This window comes from Schistocerca serialis, chromosome 3 (genome assembly GCF_023864345.2).
Source record: "Schistocerca serialis cubense isolate TAMUIC-IGC-003099 chromosome 3, iqSchSeri2.2, whole genome shotgun sequence".
Lineage (NCBI taxonomy): Eukaryota > Metazoa > Arthropoda > Insecta > Orthoptera > Acrididae > Schistocerca > Schistocerca serialis.
The window spans coordinates 333,060,128-333,085,979 of record NC_064640.1 but is presented as its reverse complement, the minus strand read 5'-3'; the positions used below and the strand labels follow the sequence as shown (position 1 = coordinate 333,085,979).

The following is a 25,852-nucleotide window of genomic DNA, read 5'->3' as shown; positions in this document are numbered from 1 at the left end:
AACTACAAGAAAAAAAATCAGAAGATTCCAGTAAGGTATCCTAGGCTAAGGGTCGCCATATGAAACATCCCCTTTGAACAATTCTACATGACTGTCCTTAAACTGATACACAATATTTTTTTAAGCGCAACGCAATCTGACTTTCAAAAATCCCTACAAAAGAATGGCCCTGACTAACTTTAAACTATACCTTTCACAAATCACTTACCTCAAAAAAATCTTCGCTGCTCAAGCTACTGCAATACAGGAGCGCCACTACTGCCAGCTAAATGAAAGATTCAAACTACTGAAGGCACTAACTACTGATAGGGATAGTTAGCAAATGAAAGATATTAATAGAGAACAAACAATGTATTTACCTTGATATCATCATGTATAAATATAGCAGTTCATGACAAATTTCAAAACTCCGCCATCTCTCTCCCCACATCCACCACTGCTGGCGGCTCACCTCCAACTGCGCAATGCTACGCGCTGTTCACAGCCAGCTGCCTAACACTACAATGGCGAGTATTACAACAATGTAAAGCAGCCACAGACTGCACACAGCACAGCCAGTGATTTTCATATTGAGCGCTACGTAACGTTGCCAATAAGAAAACATAAACAGCCTACTTACATAGAGAAAACATAAACAGCCTACTTACATAGAGAAAACATAAACAGCCTACTTACACAACTGTCATTCTTCCATGACCATACAATGGTTGTACTATTATTAAACACAGTAATTGTAGGTTATGCCCTAAGTTATATACTATTTATTGCCTATACAAACCGAAACATACTTCACGGACATTTAATTGAAACAATCTGAACAGCATTACCAGCAATTACACAAATTTTTATTGCACTTCCATCATTACAACTACTATATTTACTTGATGATTCGGTAGATGCTATAATCACAATTAAGACCATTGGACGACAATGATACTGAAGATACGAATATTCAGACTTTATAGATGTAGAATTTGGCACTTATATAACACCAGAACAAGACCTAGAAAACGACCGATTCCGACTTCTAGATGTAGATAACCGAACAATTCTACCAATAAATACGGAAGTACGAGTATTAACAAGAGCATCAGACGTTCTACACTCATGAGCAGTACCTGCGTTAGAGGTTAAAACTGACGCAATGCCAGGTCGACTAAACCAAGGAACATTTACAATAAACCGACCTGGACTGTTCTTTGGACAATGCTCAGAAATGTGTGGAGCAAACCACAGATTCATACCAATTGTAATTGAAAGAACTTCAGTAAACTTATTTATCAAGTGATCATCTAAGATAATCTAAGGACTTAGTTAAAATGTATAACATTAGAGTGTCAATCTAAAATAACTAAATAAATAGTACCTTGAAATACATCAGATGACTGAAAGTAAGTAATGGTCTCTTAAACCAAAAAATAGTAAATTAACAATTACTTCTAATGGGGAAATTTAATCCAAATCCCTCAAATATCCCCTCTCATATGATTCTCCTTATTTATTATATTTTCGGCTACATTACTTTTATTTAATCAAATAAACTTTTTCTCATTTAAACCAAATCTTATTAAAAGAGCAGAAAAAAGAAAAATTGATATAAAAAACCTGAATTGAAAATGATAACAAACTTATTTTCAACATTTGATCCATCAACTAATATCTTCAATTTATCATTAAATTGAACTAGAACATTATTATGATTGTTATTAATCCTATCAATGTTTTGACTTACACCATCACGGATTAATATTGTTAGAAATAAACTAAACTTAACCTTACACAATGAATTTAAAACATTACTAGGACCAAAATCATTTAATGGAACAACATTCATCTTTATCTCAAGTTTTATTATAATACTATTTATTAATTTTATAGGATTATTCCCTTACATCTTTACTAGGACAAGACATTTAGCATTAACATTTGCAATCGCTCTACCTATATGATTAAGATTATAGTTATTTGGATGAATTAATCATACCAATCACATATTTATGCACCTTGTTCCTCAAGGAACCCCACCTGCATTAATATTATTTATAGTATTAATTGAAACAATTAGAAACGTCATTCGACCAGGTACGCTAGCAGTTCGACTAGCAGCAAATATAATCGCAGGACACTTACTATTAACATTGCTAGGAAATACAGGACCATCTATAGCAATAAACTTAATTTCACTACTAATTATTGGGGAAATACTTCTGTTAATCCTAGAATCAGCAGTAGCAACAATTCAAGCTTATGTTTTCTCAATTTTAAGAACTTTATATTCTAGAGAAGTATACTAAACATATCTTAACAATTCACTCAAACCACCGATTCCACTTAGTAGATTATAGACCTTGACCATTAACAGGAGCAATTGGAGCAATAGTTCTAGTATCAGGATTAGCAAAATGATTTCACCTATTTAACATTAACTTATTTATAATCGGATTCGGAATTACCCTACTAACTATAATCCAATGATGACGAGATGTAGTACGAGAAGAGACATACCAAGGGATACATACGGGATTTGTATCAATTGGATTACGATGAGGAATAATTTTATTTATTGCATCAGAAGTACTATTCTTCGTTTCATTTTTCTGAGCGTTTTTTAGAAGAAGACTAGCACCTACTATTGAACTAGGAATACTATGACCCCGAATAGGAATTCAACCTTTTAATCCTATACAAACTCCATTACTTAATACAGCTATTCCTTTGGCATCAGGAGTAACAGTAACATGAGCACATCATAGTTTAATAGAATCTAATCATACTCAGGCATTACAAGGAGTATTATTTACAGTATTACTAGGACTATACTTCACTATACTTCAAGCATACGAATATTGAAAGGCACCCTTTACCATTGCAGACGCAGTTTATGGATCAACATTCTTTGTTGCAACAGGATTCCATGGTCTACATGTAATTATCGGAACAATTTTCTTATCAACATGTCTACTTCGACATTCAATAAATCAATTCTCACCAAGACACCACTTTGGATTTGAAGCAGGAGCATGATACTGACACATTGTAGACGTAGTATGATTGTTCTTGTACATCTCTATTTATTGATGAGGTAGATAATTGTTTTTCTAGTATAAATAGTACATTTGACTTCCAATCAAAAAGCTTGATATATCAAGAAAAACAATCCTAATTCTATCTACAAGAATATTTATTAGATTTATTATTCCAATAATTTTCAGAATCCTTGCAACAACATTATCAAAAAAATTAATTAATGACCGAGAAAAAAGATCACCATTTGAGTAGGATTTGACCCAAAAAGATAAGCACGAATACCGTTCTCACTTCGATTCTTCTTAATTGCAGTAATTTTCTTAATTTTTGATGTTGAAATCGCACTAATCCTTCCAATTGTAATAATTTTTAAAACTTCAGACATTATAATCTGAACAGTATCAATAATATTTTTTATTATAGTATTACTAGGTGGACTATACCATGAATGAAATCAAGGAGCATTACAATGAGCAGAATAAAGGGTTGTAGTTACCTATAACATTTGGGTTGCATTCAAAAAGTATTGATATTATCAACCAACCTTAAATAGAATAAGAAGCGAAATATTGCAGTCAGTTTCGACCTGGAAGGTTGGTAAATAAAATACCCTTGTTCTCAGTAATTGAAGCCAAAAAGAGGCGTATTACTGTTAATAATATAATTGAACTATAAAGTTACAATTAAGGAAATGTAAAGCCAATATGAAAGCTGCTAACTTTTCATATTAGCGGTTAAACTCCGTTAACATTTCTAAAATTTATATAGTTTAAATAAAACATTACATTATCACTGTAAAAATAATATGTGTATACTTATAAATACCTAAAAGTAAAAAAATACTTCCTTAACATCTTCAGTGTCACGCTCTAATTATTAGCTATTTAAGTAAACGAAAAATAATATCACCAAAATAAATATTCAAAAAATAAAAGTTAAAAGATAAATCTTAAAATTAGAATCATATCAACCTTATATATAACGAATTAAAAAAATAAGTAGTCTATATAAACCTTGACCACCAAATAATTCACCTCAACCATAATCAAATTACTTATATGAATAATAACCGAATTTTAAAGGTATATATCTAATAAACTTAGTTGAAAGAAAGGGTATAAACCACATAGAACCAGCAAATCTGACAAAAGAAAGTATACTTAAAGAAAATAAATTTTGAGAAAAATCAAAATTAGAAATAAGATAACCCAAATAAGCACCTATAACAACTACAGTAACAGTTAAAAACTTTAAATAATAAGGCAAGGCAATCACATGAGGAACAGGAAAAATTAACCAAGACAAAAGGCTACCACCAAAAACAGCAACAAACAATATACCAATTATACCAAACGAAATATAATAACCCTTATCATCAAAAGAAAATCTAGAATAAAAATTATTATCACCAGATATTGAATAATAAAAAAGACGAAATTTAATCCAAATCCCTCAAATATCCCCTCTCATATGATTCTCCTTATTTATTATATTTTCGGCTACATTACTTTTATTTAATCAAATAAACTTTTTCTCATTTAAACCAAATCTTATTAAAAGAGCAGAAAAAAGAAAAATTGATATAAAAAACCTGAATTGAAAATGATAACAAACTTATTTTCAACATTTGATCCATCAACTAATATCTTCAATTTATCATTAAATTGAACTAGAACATTATTATGATTGTTATTAATCCTATCAATGTTTTGACTTACACCATCACAGATTAATATTGTTAGAAATAAACTAAACTTAACCTTACACAATGAATTTAAAACATTACTAGGACCAAAATCATTTAATGGAACAACATTCATCTTTATCTCAAGTTTTATTATAATACTATTTATTAATTTTATAGGATTATTCCCTTACATCTTTACTAGGACAAGACATTTAGCATTAACATTTGCAATCGCTCTACCTATATGATTAAGATTATAGTTATTTGGATGAATTAATCATACCAATCACATATTTATGCACCTTGTTCCTCAAGGAACCCCACCTGCATTAATATTATTTATAGTATTAATTGAAACAATTAGAAACGTCATTCGACCAGGTACGCTAGCAGTACGACTAGCAGCAAATATAATCGCAGGACACTTACTATTAACATTGCTAGGAAATACAGGACCATCTATAGCAATAAACTTAATTTCACTACTAATTATTGGGGAAATACTTCTGTTAATCCTAGAATCAGCAGTAGCAACAATTCAAGCTTATGTTTTCTCAATTTTAAGAACTTTATATTCTAGAGAAGTATACTAAACATATGTTAACAACTCACTCAAACCACCGATTCCACTTAGTAGATTATAGACCTTGACCATTAACAGGAGCAATTGGAGCAATAGTTCTAGTATCAGGATTAGCAAAATGATTTCACCTATTTAACATTAACTTATTTATAATCGGATTCGGAATTACCCTACTAACTATAATCCAATGATGACGAGATGTAGTACGAGAAGAGACATACCAAGGGATACATACGGGATTTGTATCAATTGGATTACGATGAGGAATAATTTTATTTATTGCATCAGAAGTACTATTCTTCGTTTCATTTTTCTGAGCGTTTTTTAGAAGAAGACTAGCACCTACTATTGAACTAGGAATACTATGACCCCGAATAGGAATTCATCCTTTTAATCCTATACAAACTCCATTACTTAATGCAGCTATTCCTTTGGCATCAGGAGTAACAGTACCATGAGCACATCATAGTTTAATAGAATCTAATCATACTCAGGCATTACAAGGAGTATTATTTACAGTATTACTAGGACTATACTTCACTATACTTCAAGCATACGATTATTGAAAGGCACCCTTTACCATTGCAGACGCAGTTTATGGATCAACATTCTTTGTTGCAACAGGATTCCATGGTCTACATGTAATTATCGGAACAATTTTCTTATCAACATGTCTACTTCGACATTCAATAAATCAATTCTCACCAAGACACCACTTTGGATTTGAAGCAGGAGCATGATACTGACACATTGTAGACGTAGTATGATTGTTCTTGTACATCTCTATTTATTGATGAGGTAGATAATTGTTTTTCTAGTATAAATAGTACATTTGACTTCCAATCAAAAAGCTTGATATATCAAGAAAAACAATCCTAATTCTATCTACAAGAATTTTTATTAGATTTATTATTCCAATAATTTTCAGAATCCTTGCAACAACATTATCAAAAAATTAATTAATGACCGAGAAAAAAGATCACCATTTGAGTGTGGATTTGACCCAAAAAGATAAGCACGAATACCGTTCTCACTTCGATTCTTCTTAATTGCAGTTTATTTCTTAATAATAATTACCATGCTGAGAATAAGAATACATATATATATTTTTCGTGTTATGAAGATTATTTCTTATTTGGGTTTAAAGTTTAATTATTTTTGATTGTCTTTGGGTTTATCTGGTGGGGTTATTGTTAGATATATTTGTTTTCGTCAGGTTGATTTAAAGTCATTAATTGCATATTCTTCTTGGAGATCTCCCTTCATTCTTCATTATTTCAAAAAGTGCTATCTATACCTGATTTCTGTATTCTATTCATATTTCTTTCAAAATAATTATTTCTCAGTGTACAATACTCATTTTGGCCCAAATCTTTTTCATATAACTTCTCAATGCATTTTTTTCCTATTGTCCATAGTCAGTTTCTTATGTAGTCTACCCCCACTTAAGCCAACTTATATCTACTGAGTTCAGATGCTAAACTAAGGGATGAGGCAATGCAGCATCACAAAACTATTAACACAAACATCAATGACAAAAAATTCAAACTGGCAAAGCAATTGCAATATTACGAGTAATATAAGGCACTGTGCAGCAAACAAGAAAAATAAATGCGTAGTAAACTGCATTAACAGCGTAATACAAAGTCAAATTCAGTAACATTATGCCTGGCAAACAGCAGCAGCGAATAAAAAAAACGTATATCTAAACATGACATAGCTCAAGAAGAAAAAATAGTACACTAAAAATGGCCATGTCTAATACCTATGTCACATCTTAACACTAGAGTGATGCATCACAATTTATTCTACAAAAGAAATTACCAAGTACTTGAAAGGAAAATTATGAATGCAGTTCCTGTGACGGTAAATGTCTTTTTGTGCTCCCTTTTTTTTTGAAAAAAAATTATTATTTACTCGATCTGTAGACAGAAATTATTTATATTAGTACATCTATAAAATTTTATTTTAACCAATGCTGCAGTGCAGCTAGAAACTAGATATCAAATGAAATAAGCAACTATGTACAAAGCAAAGCATAAGAACATCGTTCAATAGCCATGTGGCATTTCATAAGTAGTAAGAAATTCTCTCAACTAGCAAGACAATAGACATAAAATGTTTCTCATCATTTCATTTCAGTAAATATCATAAATTAAGAACTCTACGGTGTAATCATATGTTTTCAAGTTCGAGCGTGTCGTATTTGCGATGCTTTCTACAAAGGAATGTCAATAGCGAGGATAATGGCCTCCCTTTTTTTTTCTCCACCTAATGGCTTTCTTTTGTCAGGCGACAACCTCTCAGCTAGGCGCCCAAAACGCATTACGTCAAGGTCACTTACCTTTCTTACTGAAATATTTACGACAGCAGTTTCCGCTACAGTGACAGTCTCATATAAAAATTTCACAGGTCGAAAATTTGCGTTACAAATGTGTAGAAACAAAATCCTGTAAATATGAAAGCTTCCAAAAAATTTTCGCCAGCATTGTGATACATTCACGCATATACAAACATTTCATAACTCCTAAAGTACGATTCTTGATTTCCAACATCCTTTTTCACAAACCAGAGTCCCTAACCACTACTCATTATTCCTTACCTTATTACACATATACATATTCAACGTCGTAAAAGTAACTTCAAAACACCTCAGTCAAATCTCAAAAACGTCGTAGCCTTATGCAATAATTTCAAAACCTAAAGAAAATTCTCTGCTCATTTCAATAGTGTCATCTACCTCAAACGTACTTTAAAATCATGCTCCCTTACCAAATACATCATTCAAAGCTCTCATAGTATCACAATGGTTCCGAAAAATATGAACAGTTCACAAAGTACAGACAAAATACAATTTCATAAGTGTGAAGTTACCCAACTGTGTAATTGCGTAAACATGTGTCACAGATGTAGTAAAAAAAGTTTCTTTCTCTGTTAAATGATCAGATGGCTGTATAATTCTGTTAGAGAAATATGGTAACGATGTGTAAAGTTGTATAAGCCAATACAATATTAGCTAGGGCTCCTTGTGCTCGCCAAACACATAATACACAAAGTAAGCATGTACCCCCCCGAGGATTAATGTAATTATACCCTCAGGTGTTACAGATTACAACAATGGAATGAAATGTATTACGGAAAACCTTTGTATTATTGTACTTCAAATATCTTTAAAAATAAATGATGTAAGTACAAAATTAATCACTCAAATACGTGTCCTGTAGCGCTAAATGTGCGTCTTGCTGTAAGATAATCTCTGTGGAAGTGTCGTAGTTATTGTCCTCCGAAAGCTAAGTTCTGCAGAAGCCAATATACTTACCTCATGATACACCAAATTTCAAGTAAACCAAAATGTTGCATTAAAATCTCATTAGCAGTACTGGTAAATGTTCTAAGTATGTGAGCCTTATAGTCGTTACGTAATCGTGCAACTAACAAGCAAGAATGTACAAATAACAACACTGTGTCGTCTGTTCACTATAACAATAACTGGTAAATGTTCTAAGTATGTGAGCCTTATAGTCGTTACGTAATCGTGCAACTAACAAGCAAGAATGTACAAATAACAACACTGTGTCGTCTGTTCACTATAACAATGCATTCGTAATTTCTGTTTAAAAATGTTCCCTAGGTTCTAGACTGGATATTTAACTTCAAACATTGTTGCATGTTATCAGTTTCTTAAGTCTGACAAAGCAAACCAAAAATGTGAAGAGAAAAGTTTTATACCGAAGACTAAGTTAAAAAGCAGATTATCTCTCAATAAATGGTTTTACATGTGAAATGTGGTGTAAACTTTTACTCTTCCTAGTACGCAGTGTTACAGCTTCAACGCAATTATCATGTGGAATACATCGGATTCTGTATGGTCCATTGTAAACTAGAAAGAATTTGTGACTTAAGTGTTTCTTCTTATGTGACAATGAATGAGCTTTAATGAGAACTTTCTGACCAATATGCAATTTCTTTGCATTTGCTTTACCGTGTAGTTTTCTCCTTTTGTCTGCTGCAGATTTTATATTTTTAAGAGCCAAATCAATTATGTCTTTGTGTCGAAGTTTACGTGTATTCGGGAAGGGTACAAGCTCTCTGATTCTGTTCGGTGGTTCTTCATTCTGCAGTACAAGAGTAGGTGGTAAAGCAGTGGAATAATGAGGCATTTCATTCAGCACGTTTTGAAATAAGTGTAAATATCTGTCCCAATGCTGATGCTTTCTGTGACAATAAAGTCTGCAAAGCTTATTGATTTCTTTCATAATCCTTTCGGACGGGTTACAATGTGGTGAGTTCAATGAAATAAAAACAGATTTGATTTTATGATTCCGAAGCATGCGTGACCAAACAGCAGATCTGAATTGCAGTCCGTTATCTGAAATAACTTTAGCAACGTGGCCAACTTCACGTAAGAAATTTTTAACAAAGGCGTTGGATACAGACCGTCCAGTGGCTTTACGTAACGGTGTGAAAGAAACAAATTTTGAAGTAAGTTCAACACCGACTAGAACGTATGAAAATCCATTAGATGTTCTGACAAACGGTCCCAAGAGATCAACAGCAGCAAATTCTTTTAATTTAGAAGGAATGATAGGAAACAGCGGAGCATGATGTGAAATAGTAGATGGCTTCGCCTTTTGACCAAGTTTACAAATAGATAAGACTTCGAATTCGCTTTTCCATATTGTTAAAATAACAAGTCGTTCGAAGAATATGATAACATTTTCGAGGGCCAAAATGTGCGTAGCTGAAATGAATGTACCAAATGAGCTTAAAACAAAATCGTCTGGAATTCAAAGTACCCATAGCTTGTCATCAACAGTGCAGCGTTTGAAGACTATGTTGTTTCTAACCAGGTAATAATGCCGAATCTGAGTGTGTGTCATTTCATGCCATTTACTTTTCATGTCTTTCCAAATCGGATCTTTATCTTGTTCATGAGCGATGTCCTTTAAAGATGTGGTGATGAAGTTTTCGAAGGCGACTTTCTGAATGTAAAGAATACTGAAATTTTTCTCAATGTTGCCTTCTGTGTTACTTTTCTCAAGCCCAGCCGGTGCGCGTGACAGTGCGTCCGCAACAATGTTCTCCTTGCTGGGAATGTAGACTATTGTGAAGCGGAATTCTTGCAGAAGCAATACCCAACGTTTTAACCTGTCATGATTTAATTTTGAAGACATAAGAAATTGTAATGCATGATGATCATTGTATACTTTTACATGCTTACCAGAAAGAAAGAAACGGAATTTGTTAAATGCCCAAACCATAGCAAAAAGCTTCTAATTCAGTAACAGAATAATTTTTTTCAGATTTTGTTAGCACTCGGCTAGCAAAAGCAATTGTTTTCTGAACAGTAATGTCATTTTCTATGGCTTCTTGAAATAAATGGGCACCAAGACCGACTTTAGAAGAATCCGTGCTAAGGCAGAAATCTTGTGACAGATCTGGATGAGCTAGTATTGGCGCGTGAAGTAACGCTTCTTTAAAGGAATTGAATTCCAACTGTGCTTGTTCGTCCCAGTTCCAAATAGTATTTTTTCCAGTGAGGGAACAAGGTTTTGGTGTAACTACAATTTGCATATTCAGAAAACGTCGGTAAAAATTTACGAGACCTAGAAAACTGCGGACTTGTCTTTTTGTGGATGGAACTGGAATGGCTCTGATTGCTTCTAACTTTTCAGGATACGGCTGAATGCCTTCAGAAGAAATAATATGTCCCAAAAACTTCACCTTTGTCCTACCAAATTCAGACTTTTCCAAGTTAACTGTAATTCCAGATTCTGCAAAAATACATAACACACTGTTGAGGAAGCGATTGTGTTGTTCCCATGAGGCTTCTGCTATCAGAACATCGTCTACATATAAGTTGATGTGACGTTTTAAGAACTCAGGTAATATGGAATTTAGCCCGCAAATGAATGCTGCCGAAGAAATGTTCAAACCAAAAGGAAGTTTCCGAAACTGATAACAAACACCGAAACAAAGAAAAGCTGTGTATATTCTACATTCTGGATGAAGTTCGATCTGATAAAAGCTGGATCTGAGATCAATGGAAGACAACACTTTTACACCATTAAAATTTTGAAGAAGTTCTTCCATCGTCTACGGCCTGTCTGTTTCAGGAATTGATAATAATTATTTCGGTTCCCAAATTGTCTGTTTCTCTGATTGTCTCTGTGATAGTCACTACTGCGGAGAGGTGATCTTTCCCTGTAATTATTACTACTTTGCCAACGGTTGTCATACGTGTGGTGTCTGTTTTAGTCACGATATGTGTTGTGAGAATAGCCTTGTCGTGTCCAGTTATTATTTCTGTCATCGCGAAATTGTGACGGATGTGACCTTTAATTGTTGTGCTCCTGTTTTCGCATTCCGCGAATGTCAGTGTCAATTTCCAGTTCTTGTAAGAGCCCCTGAAAAGCTTCAATGTCGTCTTTGCAACGTCCTGCCAAAATAATATGCCGTAAATGTTCAGGTAATTTGATGAAGCAAATGCGGATGCGTTCTGAGGGACTGTATGGGTTTGAAAGGTACTGATTCTTGTGCTACACGTCTTCAAAATATTTCACAAGACTGGAAAATTCAGATAGTTCGAATGTTTCATCATTATGATGCCATGTTTTACTCGGTCTTGTGTGGCTTGAGACCAATATGCTGAGAGGAAGGCATGGTAAAATTCTCCTTCACTGTGGCAATCGTAAATGACCAATCGCATTCTTACAGCTGGTTCATTCTCTAAGTAGCCAAACATAAATTCTAATCTGTGCTCCAATGACCAGTTGGGAGGAAAACAATGAGAGAATTCATGGAGCCATGCTTGTGATGAATGTCGTTGCCAGAATTCTTAAATGTTTTGAATTTACGAGTAGTAATGAACAGCTTATAGTCAAAATCATCGTGTCGGTGAGTCGCATATCGGTCATTGTTACGTCGTGTCGGCGGTTCCATCTCAAAATTCGGTGCACATTGCCAATTTCTTTCATAATTTCCGAAATGCCCTGTGTTATTATTTTGCGGCTTTTCCGTATTTCTAAGTCCCTCTTCCCGTGTTGGAGCGCGAGTATCCTCAGAAATATGTAACTCTTGTATTACCTGCGTCAACTGATGTTGTACTTCCCGGATTTCTCTTTTGTACTGTGTATTGATTCGATTTTGATTTTGTTTGAATTTTCTAATTTGTTCACACTCTTCTGTGTCAGTGAAGGCTACAGGTCTTGTGTCATTCAGATCATCATCTACCTTTGTAGATAAGTTAGTGACATGATCCGAAAGTTCAACTACTTTCTCTGATAATGTACTAATTTCCTCTATGTGTCTTTCTACTGTGTCCTTTAAGTTTTCCTGAGTTTTTGCAAGTTGCGTAACCGAATCGGTAGAAGCAACTGACTCAATTTTAGCTTGCAACGTCTCATGATTTTCATGAACAATAATTTGCAGTTCTTTTATGGCTGCTGCGTGATTCTGTAATGCATTTTCATGCTGCAAAAAAATAGGTTGAAAATGCTCACAAATTTGTGTTTTTACGTCGTTACAGACTTTTTGACATTTCGATTCGATGTTATGTAACTCGATAGTTAAATCTTCACGTGTTTGTTCAAGTGTGGTGTCTAACTTTTGAAGATTTTGTTCCATTGTGTCTAACTTTTGAAGCTTTTGCTGTGTTTGTCTCTGATTTTGTTCCATTGTGCCTAACTTTTGAAGATTTTGTTCCATTATGTCTAACTTTTGAACATTTTGTTCCATTATGTCCAACTTTTGAAGCATTTGTCCCATTTGTTGCATTAATTGTAATAACAATGCACTGGTGTCTGAAACATGTTCCTCAGTGCTATTCGGAAATGCATTTGAACCGGCAATATTCACGTTTTGACAAGCAGAAAATGTGTCTTGAATTATTTGAGAAAACGGTGAGGACGCAAAACCTGAATCTACAGTATTTGCAAGATTGTGTCCTGTCATTTCGGATTTCTGAGGCGAGCTGTTGCCGATCGATCGATCGATAATGCTTCCCTGTTCACTAATTGCTTCACGGCCTACGCCATTGTTTGCAGCCCGCTCGATTTCCTTATGCACAATTACCAAATTACTATGTTGAACATTAGTTAATTCATTACACGGTGGCGCTAATACACTACTTTCGTCTACACTGTCATTTCTCAGTTTACTTTGGAGCCTAGTATTACGTTTTTCTCACGCCATTATTGTCACAATATTTCACACGATGACACAGAAAAACACATTTGAAGAGGAAAAATAGGGGAACACATTAACATAACACTGAAAATAATATCTAGTTAATTGCAAGCGCAGCTGCGAAATACTTGGTGCAAATCTACATGCATCCCACAACTACAATGAAAGACTGCAACTACAAAGGAGATTCTCTCTACAATTACGAGCTAGCAATAAACAAAATCTACACTAATTACACAAACTACAAGAAAAAATCAGAAGATTCCAGTGAGGTTTCCTTGGCTAAGGGTCGACATATGAAACGTCCCCTTTGAACAATTGTACAGGACTGTGCTTAACCTGATACACAATATTTTTAGCACAACGCAATCTGACTTTCAGAAATCCCTACAAAAGAATGGCCCTGACTAACATTAACCTATGCATTTCACAAATCGCTTACATCACAAAAATCTTGGTTACTCGAACTACTGCAATACAGCAAGCGCCACTACTGCAAGCTAAATAAAAGTTTCAAACTATGGAAGGCACTAACTACTGATAGGGATAGTTAGCAATTGAAAGATATTATAGAGAACAAACAATGTATTTACCTTAACATCATCAAAAGTCATATTATATATAGCAGTTCATCAGAAATTTCAAAACTCCGCCATCTCTCTCCCCACATCCACCCCTGCTGGCGGCTCACCTCCAACTGCACAACGCTATGCGCTGTTCACATCCTGCTGCCGCTGCCCAACATTACAATGGCAGACAATAATGCCAACTAGACACAGACTGCACACAGCACAGCCAGTGATTTTTATACAGAGGTGGCGTTACCAATAAAAAACCTAAACAGCCTACTTACAATCCTTCCAATTGTAATTATTTTTAAAACTTCAGACATTATTATCTGAACAGTATCAACAATATTTTTTATTATAGTATTACTAGGTGGACTATACCATGAATGAAATCAAGGAGCCTTACAATGAGCAGAATAAAGGGTTGTAGTTAACTATAACATTTGCGTTGCATTCAAAAAGTATTGGTATAATCAATCAACCTTAAATAGAATAAGAAGCGAAATATTGCAGTCAGTTTCGACCTGGAAGGTTGGTAAATAAAATACCCTTATTCTTATTAAAAGGATATAAAAAAGAGGCATATTACTGTTAATAATATAATTGAACTATAAAGTTCCAATTAAGGAAATGTAAAGCCAATATGAAAGCTGCTAACTTTTTATATTAGCGGTTAAAATCCGTTAACATTTCTAAAATTTATATAGTTTAAATAAAACATCACATTTTCACTGTAAAAATAGTATATGTTTATTTATAAATACCTAAAAGTAAAAATACTTCCTTAATATCTTCAGTGTCACACTCTAATTATAAGCTATTTAAGTAAACGAAAATTAATACCACCAACATAAATATTCAAAAAATAAAAGTTAAAAGATAAATCTTAAAATTAGAATCATATCAACCCTGTATATAACCAATTAAATAAATAAATAGTCTATATAAACCTTGACCACCAAGTAATTCACCTCAACCATAATCAAATGATTTAGATGAATAATAATCTAATTTTAAATGAATATATCTAATAAACTTAGTTGAAAGAAAGGGTATAAACCACATAGAACCAGCAAATCTGACAAAAGAAAGTATACTTAAAGAAAATAAATTTTGAGAAAAATCAAAATTAGAAATGAGATAACCCAAATAAGCACCTAAAACAACTACAGTAATAGTTAAAAACTTTAAATAATAAGGCAAGGCAATCACATTAGGAACAGGAAAAATTAATCAAGACAAAGGGCTAGCACCAAAAACAGCAACAAACAATAAACCAATTATACCAAACGAAATATAATAACCCTTTTCATCAAAAGAAAATCTAGAATATAAATTATTATCACCAGATATTGAATAATAAAAACAGACGAAAGAATAAGAAGCAGTTAAACCAGTAGAAAAGAAATAAAGAAAAATAATCACACAATTAATTCATCTTAAACAAACCATCTCAAGAACTAAATTCTTTGAATAAAACCCTGCTAAAAAAGGTATACCACATAAAGACAAACTAGAAACATTAAAACAAACTGAAGTTAAAGGTATAAAATTAACAATTGAACCTATAAAACGAATATCCTGAGAATCCTTTAAATTATGAATTATTGAACCTGCACACATAAACAATAGTGCCTTAAATAAAGCATGAGCTAATAAATGAAAAAACGCAAGTTTTGGATAACCCATAGCCAAAATTCTTATTATTAAACCAAGTTGTCTTAAAGTAAAAGGAGCGATAATTTTCTTTAAATCAAATTCAAAATTAGCCCCCAAACCAGCCATAAATATAGTTATACAACCAATATACAACTAATATTGGTCTGAAACGAATTAATAAATAAACCCCAGCAGTAACAAGAGTAGAAGAATGAGCCAATGCAGAAACAGGAGTCAGAGCAGCCGTAGCAGCAGGAAGTCAAGAAGAAAAGGGAATTTGAGCTCTTTTAGTTATAGCTGCTAAAACAATTAATATAGTAATAAGCTTTATTTCAAAAGAATTAGAAATAAAATCATAATAATAAATATAATTTCAACTACCAAAATTCAATATTCAAGCAATAGAAATTAAAATAGCAACATCACCAATACGATTAGAAAGTGCAGTTAATATACCTGCATTATAAGATTTCACATTTTGGTAGTAAATAACTAAACAATAAGAAACTAAACCCAAAGCATCCCATCCCAATAAAATTCTAATCAAATTAGGACTAAAAATTAAAAAACCTATGGAAAGAATAAGTATTAAAACAATAACAATAAAACGATTTATATTCTTCTCTCCCAATATATAATCCTCTCTATAATAAATAACCAAAGAAGAAATATATATAACAAAAGACATAAAAATAAGAGACATTCAATCCAAAATTAAAGTTATAACAACCATAGATCCATTTAAATTAAAAAATTCTCATTCAACAAAAACTCTATAATCAATTATTAAATAATAAATACCCAAAATAAAAATAATAGTTCTAGAAAAAAATAAAGAAAAGAAACTCAAAGAACTGATAGAAAATAAATTCAGGGCCTAAGATGAAAAATTTATATCATTGATTCCACAAAACAACATTTTTAATTAAAATACTTAAGCAACCTAAACAAAAAAATACTCACCCTTTAAACAAAGAATGTTTAAAGGCAATCAATGTAAAAGTAAAAGATGATATTCTCGAAAATAACTAACAGAACAAGTACAAACACCAGAAAAATAATTACCATGTGAGAATAAGAATACATATATAAAGTATAAACAGCTCTAAAAAAAGACAAAAAAATTAAAGCAAAAAATCTAAAAGAAGATCAAGACATAATTCTATTTAATTATCTAAGTTCACCTACTAAATTGAAAGAAGGAGGAGCAGCTATATTAGATGATCTCAAAAGGAATCATCATAAAGCCATTCTTGGTATCAAATTAATTATACCCTTGTTAATTAATAGTCTTCGTCTACCTAAACGTTCATAAATTATATTAGATAAACAAAATAAACCAGAAGAACATAAACCATGACCAACCATTAAAGAAAGAGAACCTATACAACCTCATCAATTCATAGTCATCAATTCTCCAATAACCATTCTTATATGGGCAACAGAAGAATATGCAATTAAAGACTTGAGATCAACCTGACGAAAACAAATAAATCTAACAATTACCCTACCAGATAAACCCAAAGACAATAAAAAATAATTAAACTTTAAACCCAAATAAGAAATAACCATCATAACACGAAAAATACCTTAACCACCTAACTTTAATAAAACACAAGCAAGAATAAATTACATAATTGTATAAAATATATTTATTATATTATTTAATCTTTCTTTATTATTAGTGAAAGGAAAGATTAAATAAGAAATAATATAATACATTTATTGGTATACATGATCCTTATTAATTTTTATTTATATATAATAAAGAAATTGTTGTGGTCATAAGGGGGTGCATTTTCTTGTCATTTTTTGTGTTATTTTTCTTTTTTTTCTTTAAATAGTTAAATCTTTTTTTTTTCTTTCTTTTATAAATTTTCAAATTTCTTATTTTTAATTCCAAAAGTTTTATTCTTGCTTGTTTATTCACTTTTTCTTCATATTATATGTAAGTTTCGTTAAAGTAAATGTTCTTTTTGCAGTTATTTGATTTAATTATCAAGTGATTTTGGATATAGCAATTGATTTAGTATCGGCATAATTCGTGCCAGCAGCCACGGTTATACCATTGGTACAAGTGAATATTATTGGTTAAAACAGTTCTTTATATTTTTAGGGTTAAAATATAGATTTGTTAGGTGAAATGTTAAAATTTATTTATAACTCTTTTTATGAATCTGTGAAATTTATATAATAAACTAGAATTAGATACCCTATTATTTTAAATGTGAATTATATTTACCAGGGTACTATTAGTTAAGGTCTTCAAAACCAAGAATTTGGCAGTATCTCATTCCATTCAGAGGAACCTACCCCATGATTGATAATACACGATTTACTCTACTTAATTTATTTGTTTGTATATCTCTGTTATCAGAGAATCTTTTTAGAGTTATAATTTTCAAGATTTATAATTATAAAATATTTCAGGTAGAGGTGCAGCTTGCAGTTAAGAGGAGGTGGTTTACAATAGATTTTTTTTATAACTGATTTGATGGTGAAATACTGTTAATGAAGGTGGATTTGATAGTAACTTAATTTATTTTATTTAAATGATATTGGCTCTGAGGTGTGTACACATCACCCGTCGCTCTCTATTGATTATTCTAATTTACTATTTTAAGGTAGTTTCAATTTAGATGAGATAAGTCGTAACATAGTAGATGTACTGGAAAGTGTATCTAGGAAGAGTTTCAAGATATAACTTATTAGTAAAGTGTTTCATTTACACAGAAAATTTTTCTGTGCAAATCAGGATATCTTGATTATTTATTTTATTATGTTTATTTTTTGTTTGTTTATTTATTTGATAATCATAATTTTGTCGAATTTTGTCTTAGTATATTTTGTAGAATTGATTTTTTAGATTATTGTTTACTGGTAATGTAATTGTTTTATGAAATATTATTTTAGATTTTAAAAAGTAGACTTTATTTATTGTACCTTTTGTATCAGGGTTTATCAAAATTTTAGTATTTACTTTACTTGTCTCGATTTGGGTTGATTTATAATTAATTTATAGTTAATGTATCATAATTATTTTTAAATAATTTATAGAAATGAGATGTTAATGGTTTCCCAAGATATCTAGTTTCTTAAGAAAAAAATTTAATTTTTTGAAGTTAATTGTTTTTATTTAATTTCTTAAGTATAAATATTAACTTGTTTATTCTTTAAGAGATAAGCTTTGAAGTTAATAACCTATAATTTGTTTTATGAAATATAATAGTAAGCTTTAACCCAGCTATCTTTAAGATTACGTTTTAGTTCATTATCTTTTATTTTGATTTTATAATTATTTGAGGTTTTTTATTAAGATTATTGATTTAATTTTAAAATTTTTGTAATAATGATAGAATTAGTATATTTATTTATATATAATTTTCACCTTGTAAATTTATTATAAGGAACCAGGCAAAATTTATTTCCACCTGTTTATCAAAAACATGTCCTCTTGAAAATACTTTGAGGTCTGGCCTGCTCACTGAGCGGATTTTTAAAGAGCCGCGGTATTTTGACCGTGCAAAGGTAGCATTATCATTTGTCTCTTAATTAGTGGCTAGAATGAATGGCTTGACGAGAAATCAACTATCTCTTAATAAAGTTTTTATTTTAACTTTTGAGTCAAAAGGCTTACATTTTTCCTTAGGACGAGAAGACCCTATAGAGCTTAACATTTTACTTTTATATAGTTTTTTGTTTGTCTTTCTATATTTAATGATGATGTTTTGTTGGGGTGACATGAAGAATAAATAAACTCTTCATTATTATATCATTTATTTATGTTTGTTGTTTTGATCCATAATTTATGATCATAAGATTAAGTTACCTTAGGGATGACAGCATAATTGTTTTTGAGAGCTCATATCGACAAAGCAGATTGCGACCTCGATGTTGGATTAAGAAAAATTTTGGGTGCAGTAGCCCATTAATTAGGTCTGTTCGACCTTTAAATTCTTACATGATCTGAGTTCAGACCGGCGTGAGCCAGGTCGGTTTCTATCCTAAGATTATTAATTCATATTAGTACGAAAGGACCATATGATTGAAATATTTTTTATTTTATTGATTAATATTAATGAGATTACTATTTTGACAGATTAATCTGTTGAATTTAGAATTCATTTATGTAGGTTGTTTCTACCAATAGTATTGATACTTTATGATTTATTTATGTTTATTTTGAATTTTGTTTTATTAGTTATTTGTGTTTTAATTTGTGTTGCTTTTTTAACTTTATGAGAGTGTAAGGTTTTAGGTTATATCCAAATTCGAAAGGATCCAAATAAAGTAGGATTTATAGGGATTCCTCAACCCTCTAGTGATGCTGTTAAGTTAATTTGTAAGGAGCAGCCAATTCCAATTCTATCTAATTATTTACTTTATTATTTTTCTCCCATATGTAATTTAATAATTTCCTTGGCTGTTTGAGAGATTTTCCCTTACTTAACTTATATATGTTCTTTTTCTTATGGGTTTTTTTTATGTTGTACTAGATTAGATGTTTATACTGTTATAATTGCTGGCTGGTCTTCTAATTCAAATTATTCTTTATTACGTTCTCTTCGTTCTGTTGCTCAAACAATTTCATATGAAGTTAGTTTGGCTTTAATTTTATTATCTTTGATTATTTAAATTGGTAGTTTTAACATGTTTGATTTTATAAATTATCAGCTTTATTGTTGATTTATTATTATTTCTTTTCCTTTAGCTTTAGCTTGTTTTGCTTCTTGTTTAGCTGAAACTAACCGTACTCCTTTTGACTTTGCTGAAGGTGAATCTGAGTTAGTTTGAGGTTTTAATATTGAATATGGTGCCAGTGGGTTTACTTTAATTTTTTTAGCTGAGTATACTAGAATTGTTTTTATAAGAACATTATTAGCTTTAATTTTTTTAGGTGGTGATTTTTATCCTTCTATATTTTTTGTTAAACTTGCTGTAATGTCCTTTGGTTTTATTTGAGTTTGGGATACATTACCACGTTTTCGTTATGATATCTTAATCTACTTAGCTTGAAAAAGTTTTTTGCCTTTATCTTTGATTTTTTTTATTTTCTTTGTTGGTTTAAAGATTTTAATTATTTCATTTATTTAGAGAAATTTTTTAAGAAAAGTAGATAGAAGAGTTAAACTTCTAGTTTTATGTTTTCAAATCATATGCTTTTCCTTAGCTAATTAACTTATTATTCCTTAATTAGTTTATCTCATGTGTTTGCAACATGACCATTAATTAAGAAGTATGTAAAGTAGATAATTGTTAAGATATGTCCTTTTATAATATAAGGTTCTTTCCACAGGTTGTTTACCAATTCATGTTAATAAGCTATAACAACTACTATAATTCAGAGTAAAATCTGATTAATAGGATAGAAATGAATACCTCGGAATGGTGTTTTATTATAAAATGGTAAAATTATTAAGATTCTAATTGATAAGAATAATGCAATAACACCTCCTAGCTTATTCGGGATTGATCATAGAATTGCATACATTATGCCTATGCAAACCGAAACATACTTCACGGACATTTAATTGAAACAATCTGAACAGTATTACCAGCAATTACGCTAATGTTTATTGCAATTCCATCATTACGACTACTATATTTACTTGATGATTCAGTAGATGCAATAATCACAATTAAAGCCATTGGACGACAATGATACTGAAGATACGAATATGCAGACTTTATAGATGTAGAATCCGACACTTATATAACACCAGAACAAAACCTAGAAAACGACGGATTCCGACTTCTAGATGTAAATAACCGAACAATTCTACCAATAAATACGGAAGTACGAGTATTAACAAGAGCATCAGACGTTCTACTCTCATGAGCAGTACCTGCATTAGGGGTTAAAATTGACGCAACGCCTGGTCGACTAAAACAAGGACCTTTTACAATAAACTCACCTGGACTGTCCTTTGGACAATGTTCAGAAATCTGTGGAGCAAACCACAGATTCATACCAATTGTAATTGAAAGATCTTCAGTAAACTTATTTATCAAGTGATTTTCTAAGATAATCTAAGGAGTTAGTTAAAATGTATGACATTAGAGTGTCAATCTAAAATGACTAAATAATTAGTACACCCTAAAATACATCAGATGACTGAAAGTAAGTAATAGTCTCTTAAACCAAAAAATAGGAAATTAACGACTACTTCTGAAGGGGAAATTTAATCCAAATCCCTCAAATATCCCCTCTCATATGATTCTCCCTATTTATTATATTTTCGGCAACATTAATTTTATTTCATCATATAAACTTTTCGCATTTAAACCAAATATTATTAAAAGAGTAGAAAAAAGAACAATTGATATAAAAAACTTGAATTGAACTTATTTTAAACATTTGATCCATCAAGTAATATCTTCAATTTATCATTAAACTGAACTAGAACATTATTAGGATTATTATTAATCCCATCAATGTTTTGCCTTACACCATCACGGATTAATATTGTTTGAAATAAACTAAACTTAACCTTACACAATGAATTTAAAACATTACTAGGACTAAAATTATTTAATGGAACAACATTCATCTTTATCTCAATTTTTATTATAATACTATTTAATAATTTTATAGGATTATTCCCATTTATCTTTACTAGAACGAGACATTTAGCATTAACATACGCAATCGCTCTACCAAAATGATTAAAATTTATGTAATTTGGATGAATTAATCATACCAATCACATATTTACACACCTTGTTCCTCAAGGAACCCCGCCTGCATTAATATCATTTATAGTATTAATTGAAACAATTAGAAATGTCATTCGACCAGGTATGCTAGCAGTACGACTAGCAGCAAATATAATTGCAGGACACTTACTATTAACTTTACTAGGAAATACAGGACCATCCATAGCAATAAACTTAATTTCACTATTAATTATTGGGCAAATACTTCTATTAATCCTAGAATCAGCAGTAGCAATAATTAAAGCTTATGTTTTCCCAAGTTTAAGGACTTTATATTCTAGAGAAGTATACTAAACCTATGTTAACAACTCACTCAAACCACCCATTCCTCTTAGTAGATTATAGACCTTGACCATTAACAGGAGCAATTGGAGCAATAGTTCTAGTATCAGGATTAGCAAAATGATTTCACCTATTTAACATTAATTTATTTATAATCGGATTCGGAATTACCCTACTAACCATAATTAAATGATGACGAGATGAAGTATGAGAAGGGACATACCAGGGGATACATATGGGATTTGTATCAACTGGATTACGATGAGGAATAATTTTATTAATTGCATCAGAAGTACTATTCTTTGTTTCATTTTTCTGAGCATTTTTTAGAAGAAGACTAGCACCTACTATTGAACTAGGGATACTATGACCCCCAATAGGAATTCAACCTTTTAATTTTATACAAATTCCATTACTTAATACAGCTATTCTTTTGGCATCAGGAGTAACAGTAACATGAGTGCATCATAGTTTAATAGGATCTAATCATACTCAAGCATTACAAGGACTATTCTTTACAGTATTACTAGGATTATACTTCACTATACTTCAAGCATACGAATATTGAGAAGCACCCTTCACCATTGCAGATGCAGTTTATGGATCAACATTCTTTGTTGCAACAGGATTCCATGGTCTACATGTAATTATCAGAACAATTTTCTTATCAACATGTCTACTTCAACATCCAATAAACCAACTCTCACCAAGACACCACTTTTGGTTTGATGCAGCCGCATGATACTGACACTTTGTAGATGTAGTATGATTATTCTTATACATCTCTATTTATTGATGAGGTGGATAATTGTTTTTCTAGCATAAATAGTACATTTCACTTCCAATCAGAAAGCTTGATATATCAAGAAAAACAATCCTGATTTTATCTACAAGAATTTTTATTAGATTTATTATCACAATAATTGTTATAATCCTTGCAACAACATTATCAAAAAATTAATTAATGACCGAGAAAAAATATCACCATTTGAGTGTGGATTTGACCCAAAAAGATCAGCACAAATACCGTTCTCCTTTCGATTCTTCTGAATTGCAGTAATTTTCCTAATTTTTGATGTAGAAATCGCACTAATCCTTCCAATTGTGATTATTTTTAAAACTTCAGACATTATAATCTGAACTGTATCAACAATATTTCTTATTATAGTATTACTAGGTGGACTATACCATGAATGATATCAAGGAGTCTTACAATGAGCAGAATAAAGGGTTGTAGTTAACTACACTCCTGGAAATGGAAAAAAGAACACATTGACACCGGTGTGTCAGACCCACCATACTTGCTCTGGACACTGCTAGAGGGCTGTACAAGCAATGATCACACGCACGGCACAGCGGACACACCAGGAACCGCGGTGTAGGCCGTCGAATGGCGCTAGCTGCACAGCATTTGTGCACCGCCGCCGTCAGTGTCAGCCAGTTTGCCGTGGCATACGGAGCTCCATCGCAGTCTTTAACACTGGTAGCATGCCGCGACAGCGTGGACGTGAACCGTATGTGCAGTTGACGGCCTTTCAGCGAGGGCGTATAGTCAGCATGCGGGAGGCCGGGTGGACGTACCGCCGAATTGCTCAACACGTGGGGCGTGAGGTCTCCACAGTACATCGATGTTGTCGCCAGTGGTCGGCGGAAGGTGCACGTGCCCGTCGACCTGGGACCGGACCGCAGCGACGCATGGATGCACGCCAAGACCGTAGGATCCTACGCCGTGCCGTAGGGGACCGCACCGCCACTTCCCAGCAAATTAGGGACACTGTTGCTCCTGGGGTATCGGCGAGGACCATTCGCAACCGTCTCCATGAAGCTGGCCTACGGTCCCGCACACCGTTAGGCCGTCTTCCGCTCACGCCCCAACATCGTGCATCCCGCCTCCAGTGGTGTCGCGACAGGCGTGAATGGAGGGCCGATTGGAGACGTGTCGTCTTCAGCGATGAGAGTCGCTTCTGCCTTGGTGCCAATGATAGTCGTATGCGTGTTTGGCGCCGTGCAGGTGAGCGCCACAATCAGGACTGCATACGACCGAGGCACACAGGGCCAACACCCGGCATCATGGTGTGGGGAGCGATCTCCTACACTGGCCGTACACCACTGGTGATCGTCGAGGGGACACTGAATAGTGCATGGTACATCCAAACCGTCATCGAACCCATCGTTCTACCATTCCTAGACCAGCAAGGGAACTTGCTGTTCCAACATGACAATGCACGTCCGCATGTATCCCGTGCCACCCAACGTGCTCTAGAAGGTGTAAGTCAACTACCCTGGCCATCAAGATCTCCGGATCTGTCCCCCATTGAGCATGTTTGGGACTGGATGAAGCGTCGTCTCTCGCGGTCTGCACGTCCAGCACGAACGCTGGTCCAACTTAGGCGGCAGGTGGAAATGGAATGGCAAGCCGTTCCACAGGACTACATCCAGCAGCTCTACGATCGTCTCCATGGGAGAATAGCAGCCTGCATTGCTGCGAAAGGTGGATATACACTGTACTAGTGCCGACATTGTGCATGCTCTATTGCCTGTGTCTATGTGCCTGTGGTTCTGTCAGTGTGATCATGTGATGTATCTGACCCCAGGAATGTGTCAATAAAGATTCCTCTTCCTGGGACAATGAATTCGCGGTGTTCTTATTTCAATTTCCAGGAGTGTATAACAATTGGGTTGCATTCAAAAAGAATTGATATATTCAATCAACCTTAAATAGAATAAGAAGCGAAATATTGCAGTCAGTTTCGACCTGGAAGGTTGGTAATTAAAATACCCTCATTCTTATTAATTGAAGCCAAAAAAGAGGCGTATTACTGTTAATAATATAATTGAACTATACAGTTCCAATTAAGGAAATGTAAAGCCAATATGAAAGCTGCAACTTTTTATACTAGAGGTTAAACTCCGTTAACATTTCTAAAAATTATATAGTTTAAATAAAACATTACATTTTCACTGTAAAAATAATATATGTATAATTATAAATACCTAAAAGTAAAAATACTTCCTTAACATCTTCAGTGTCACACACTAATTATAAGCTATTTAAGTAAACGAAAAATAATACCACCAAAATAAATATTCAAAAAATTAAAGGTAAAAGATAAATCTTAAAATTAGAATGATATCAACCCT

General features: G+C 32.6%; 3 long non-coding RNA genes across 3 annotated transcripts in view; 1 reads left to right on the top strand and 2 right to left on the bottom strand.

The window, feature by feature from the left end:
* LOC126470140 (uncharacterized) overlaps positions 1 to 25,852 on the top strand; it is a 267,886-nt gene that overhangs the window by 88,754 nt on the left and 153,280 nt on the right. The window lies entirely within an intron of this gene.
* LOC126470139 (uncharacterized) overlaps positions 1 to 25,852 on the bottom strand; it is a 245,993-nt gene that overhangs the window by 118,190 nt on the left and 101,951 nt on the right. The window lies entirely within an intron of this gene.
* LOC126470141 (uncharacterized) overlaps positions 19,436 to 25,852 on the bottom strand; it is a 72,976-nt gene continuing 66,559 nt past the window's right edge. Inside the window, exon 2 of the long non-coding RNA XR_007586139.1 lies at positions 19,436 to 19,541. This is a non-coding gene — a long non-coding RNA (uncharacterized LOC126470141). The remainder of the gene's footprint in view (positions 19,542 to 25,852) is intronic.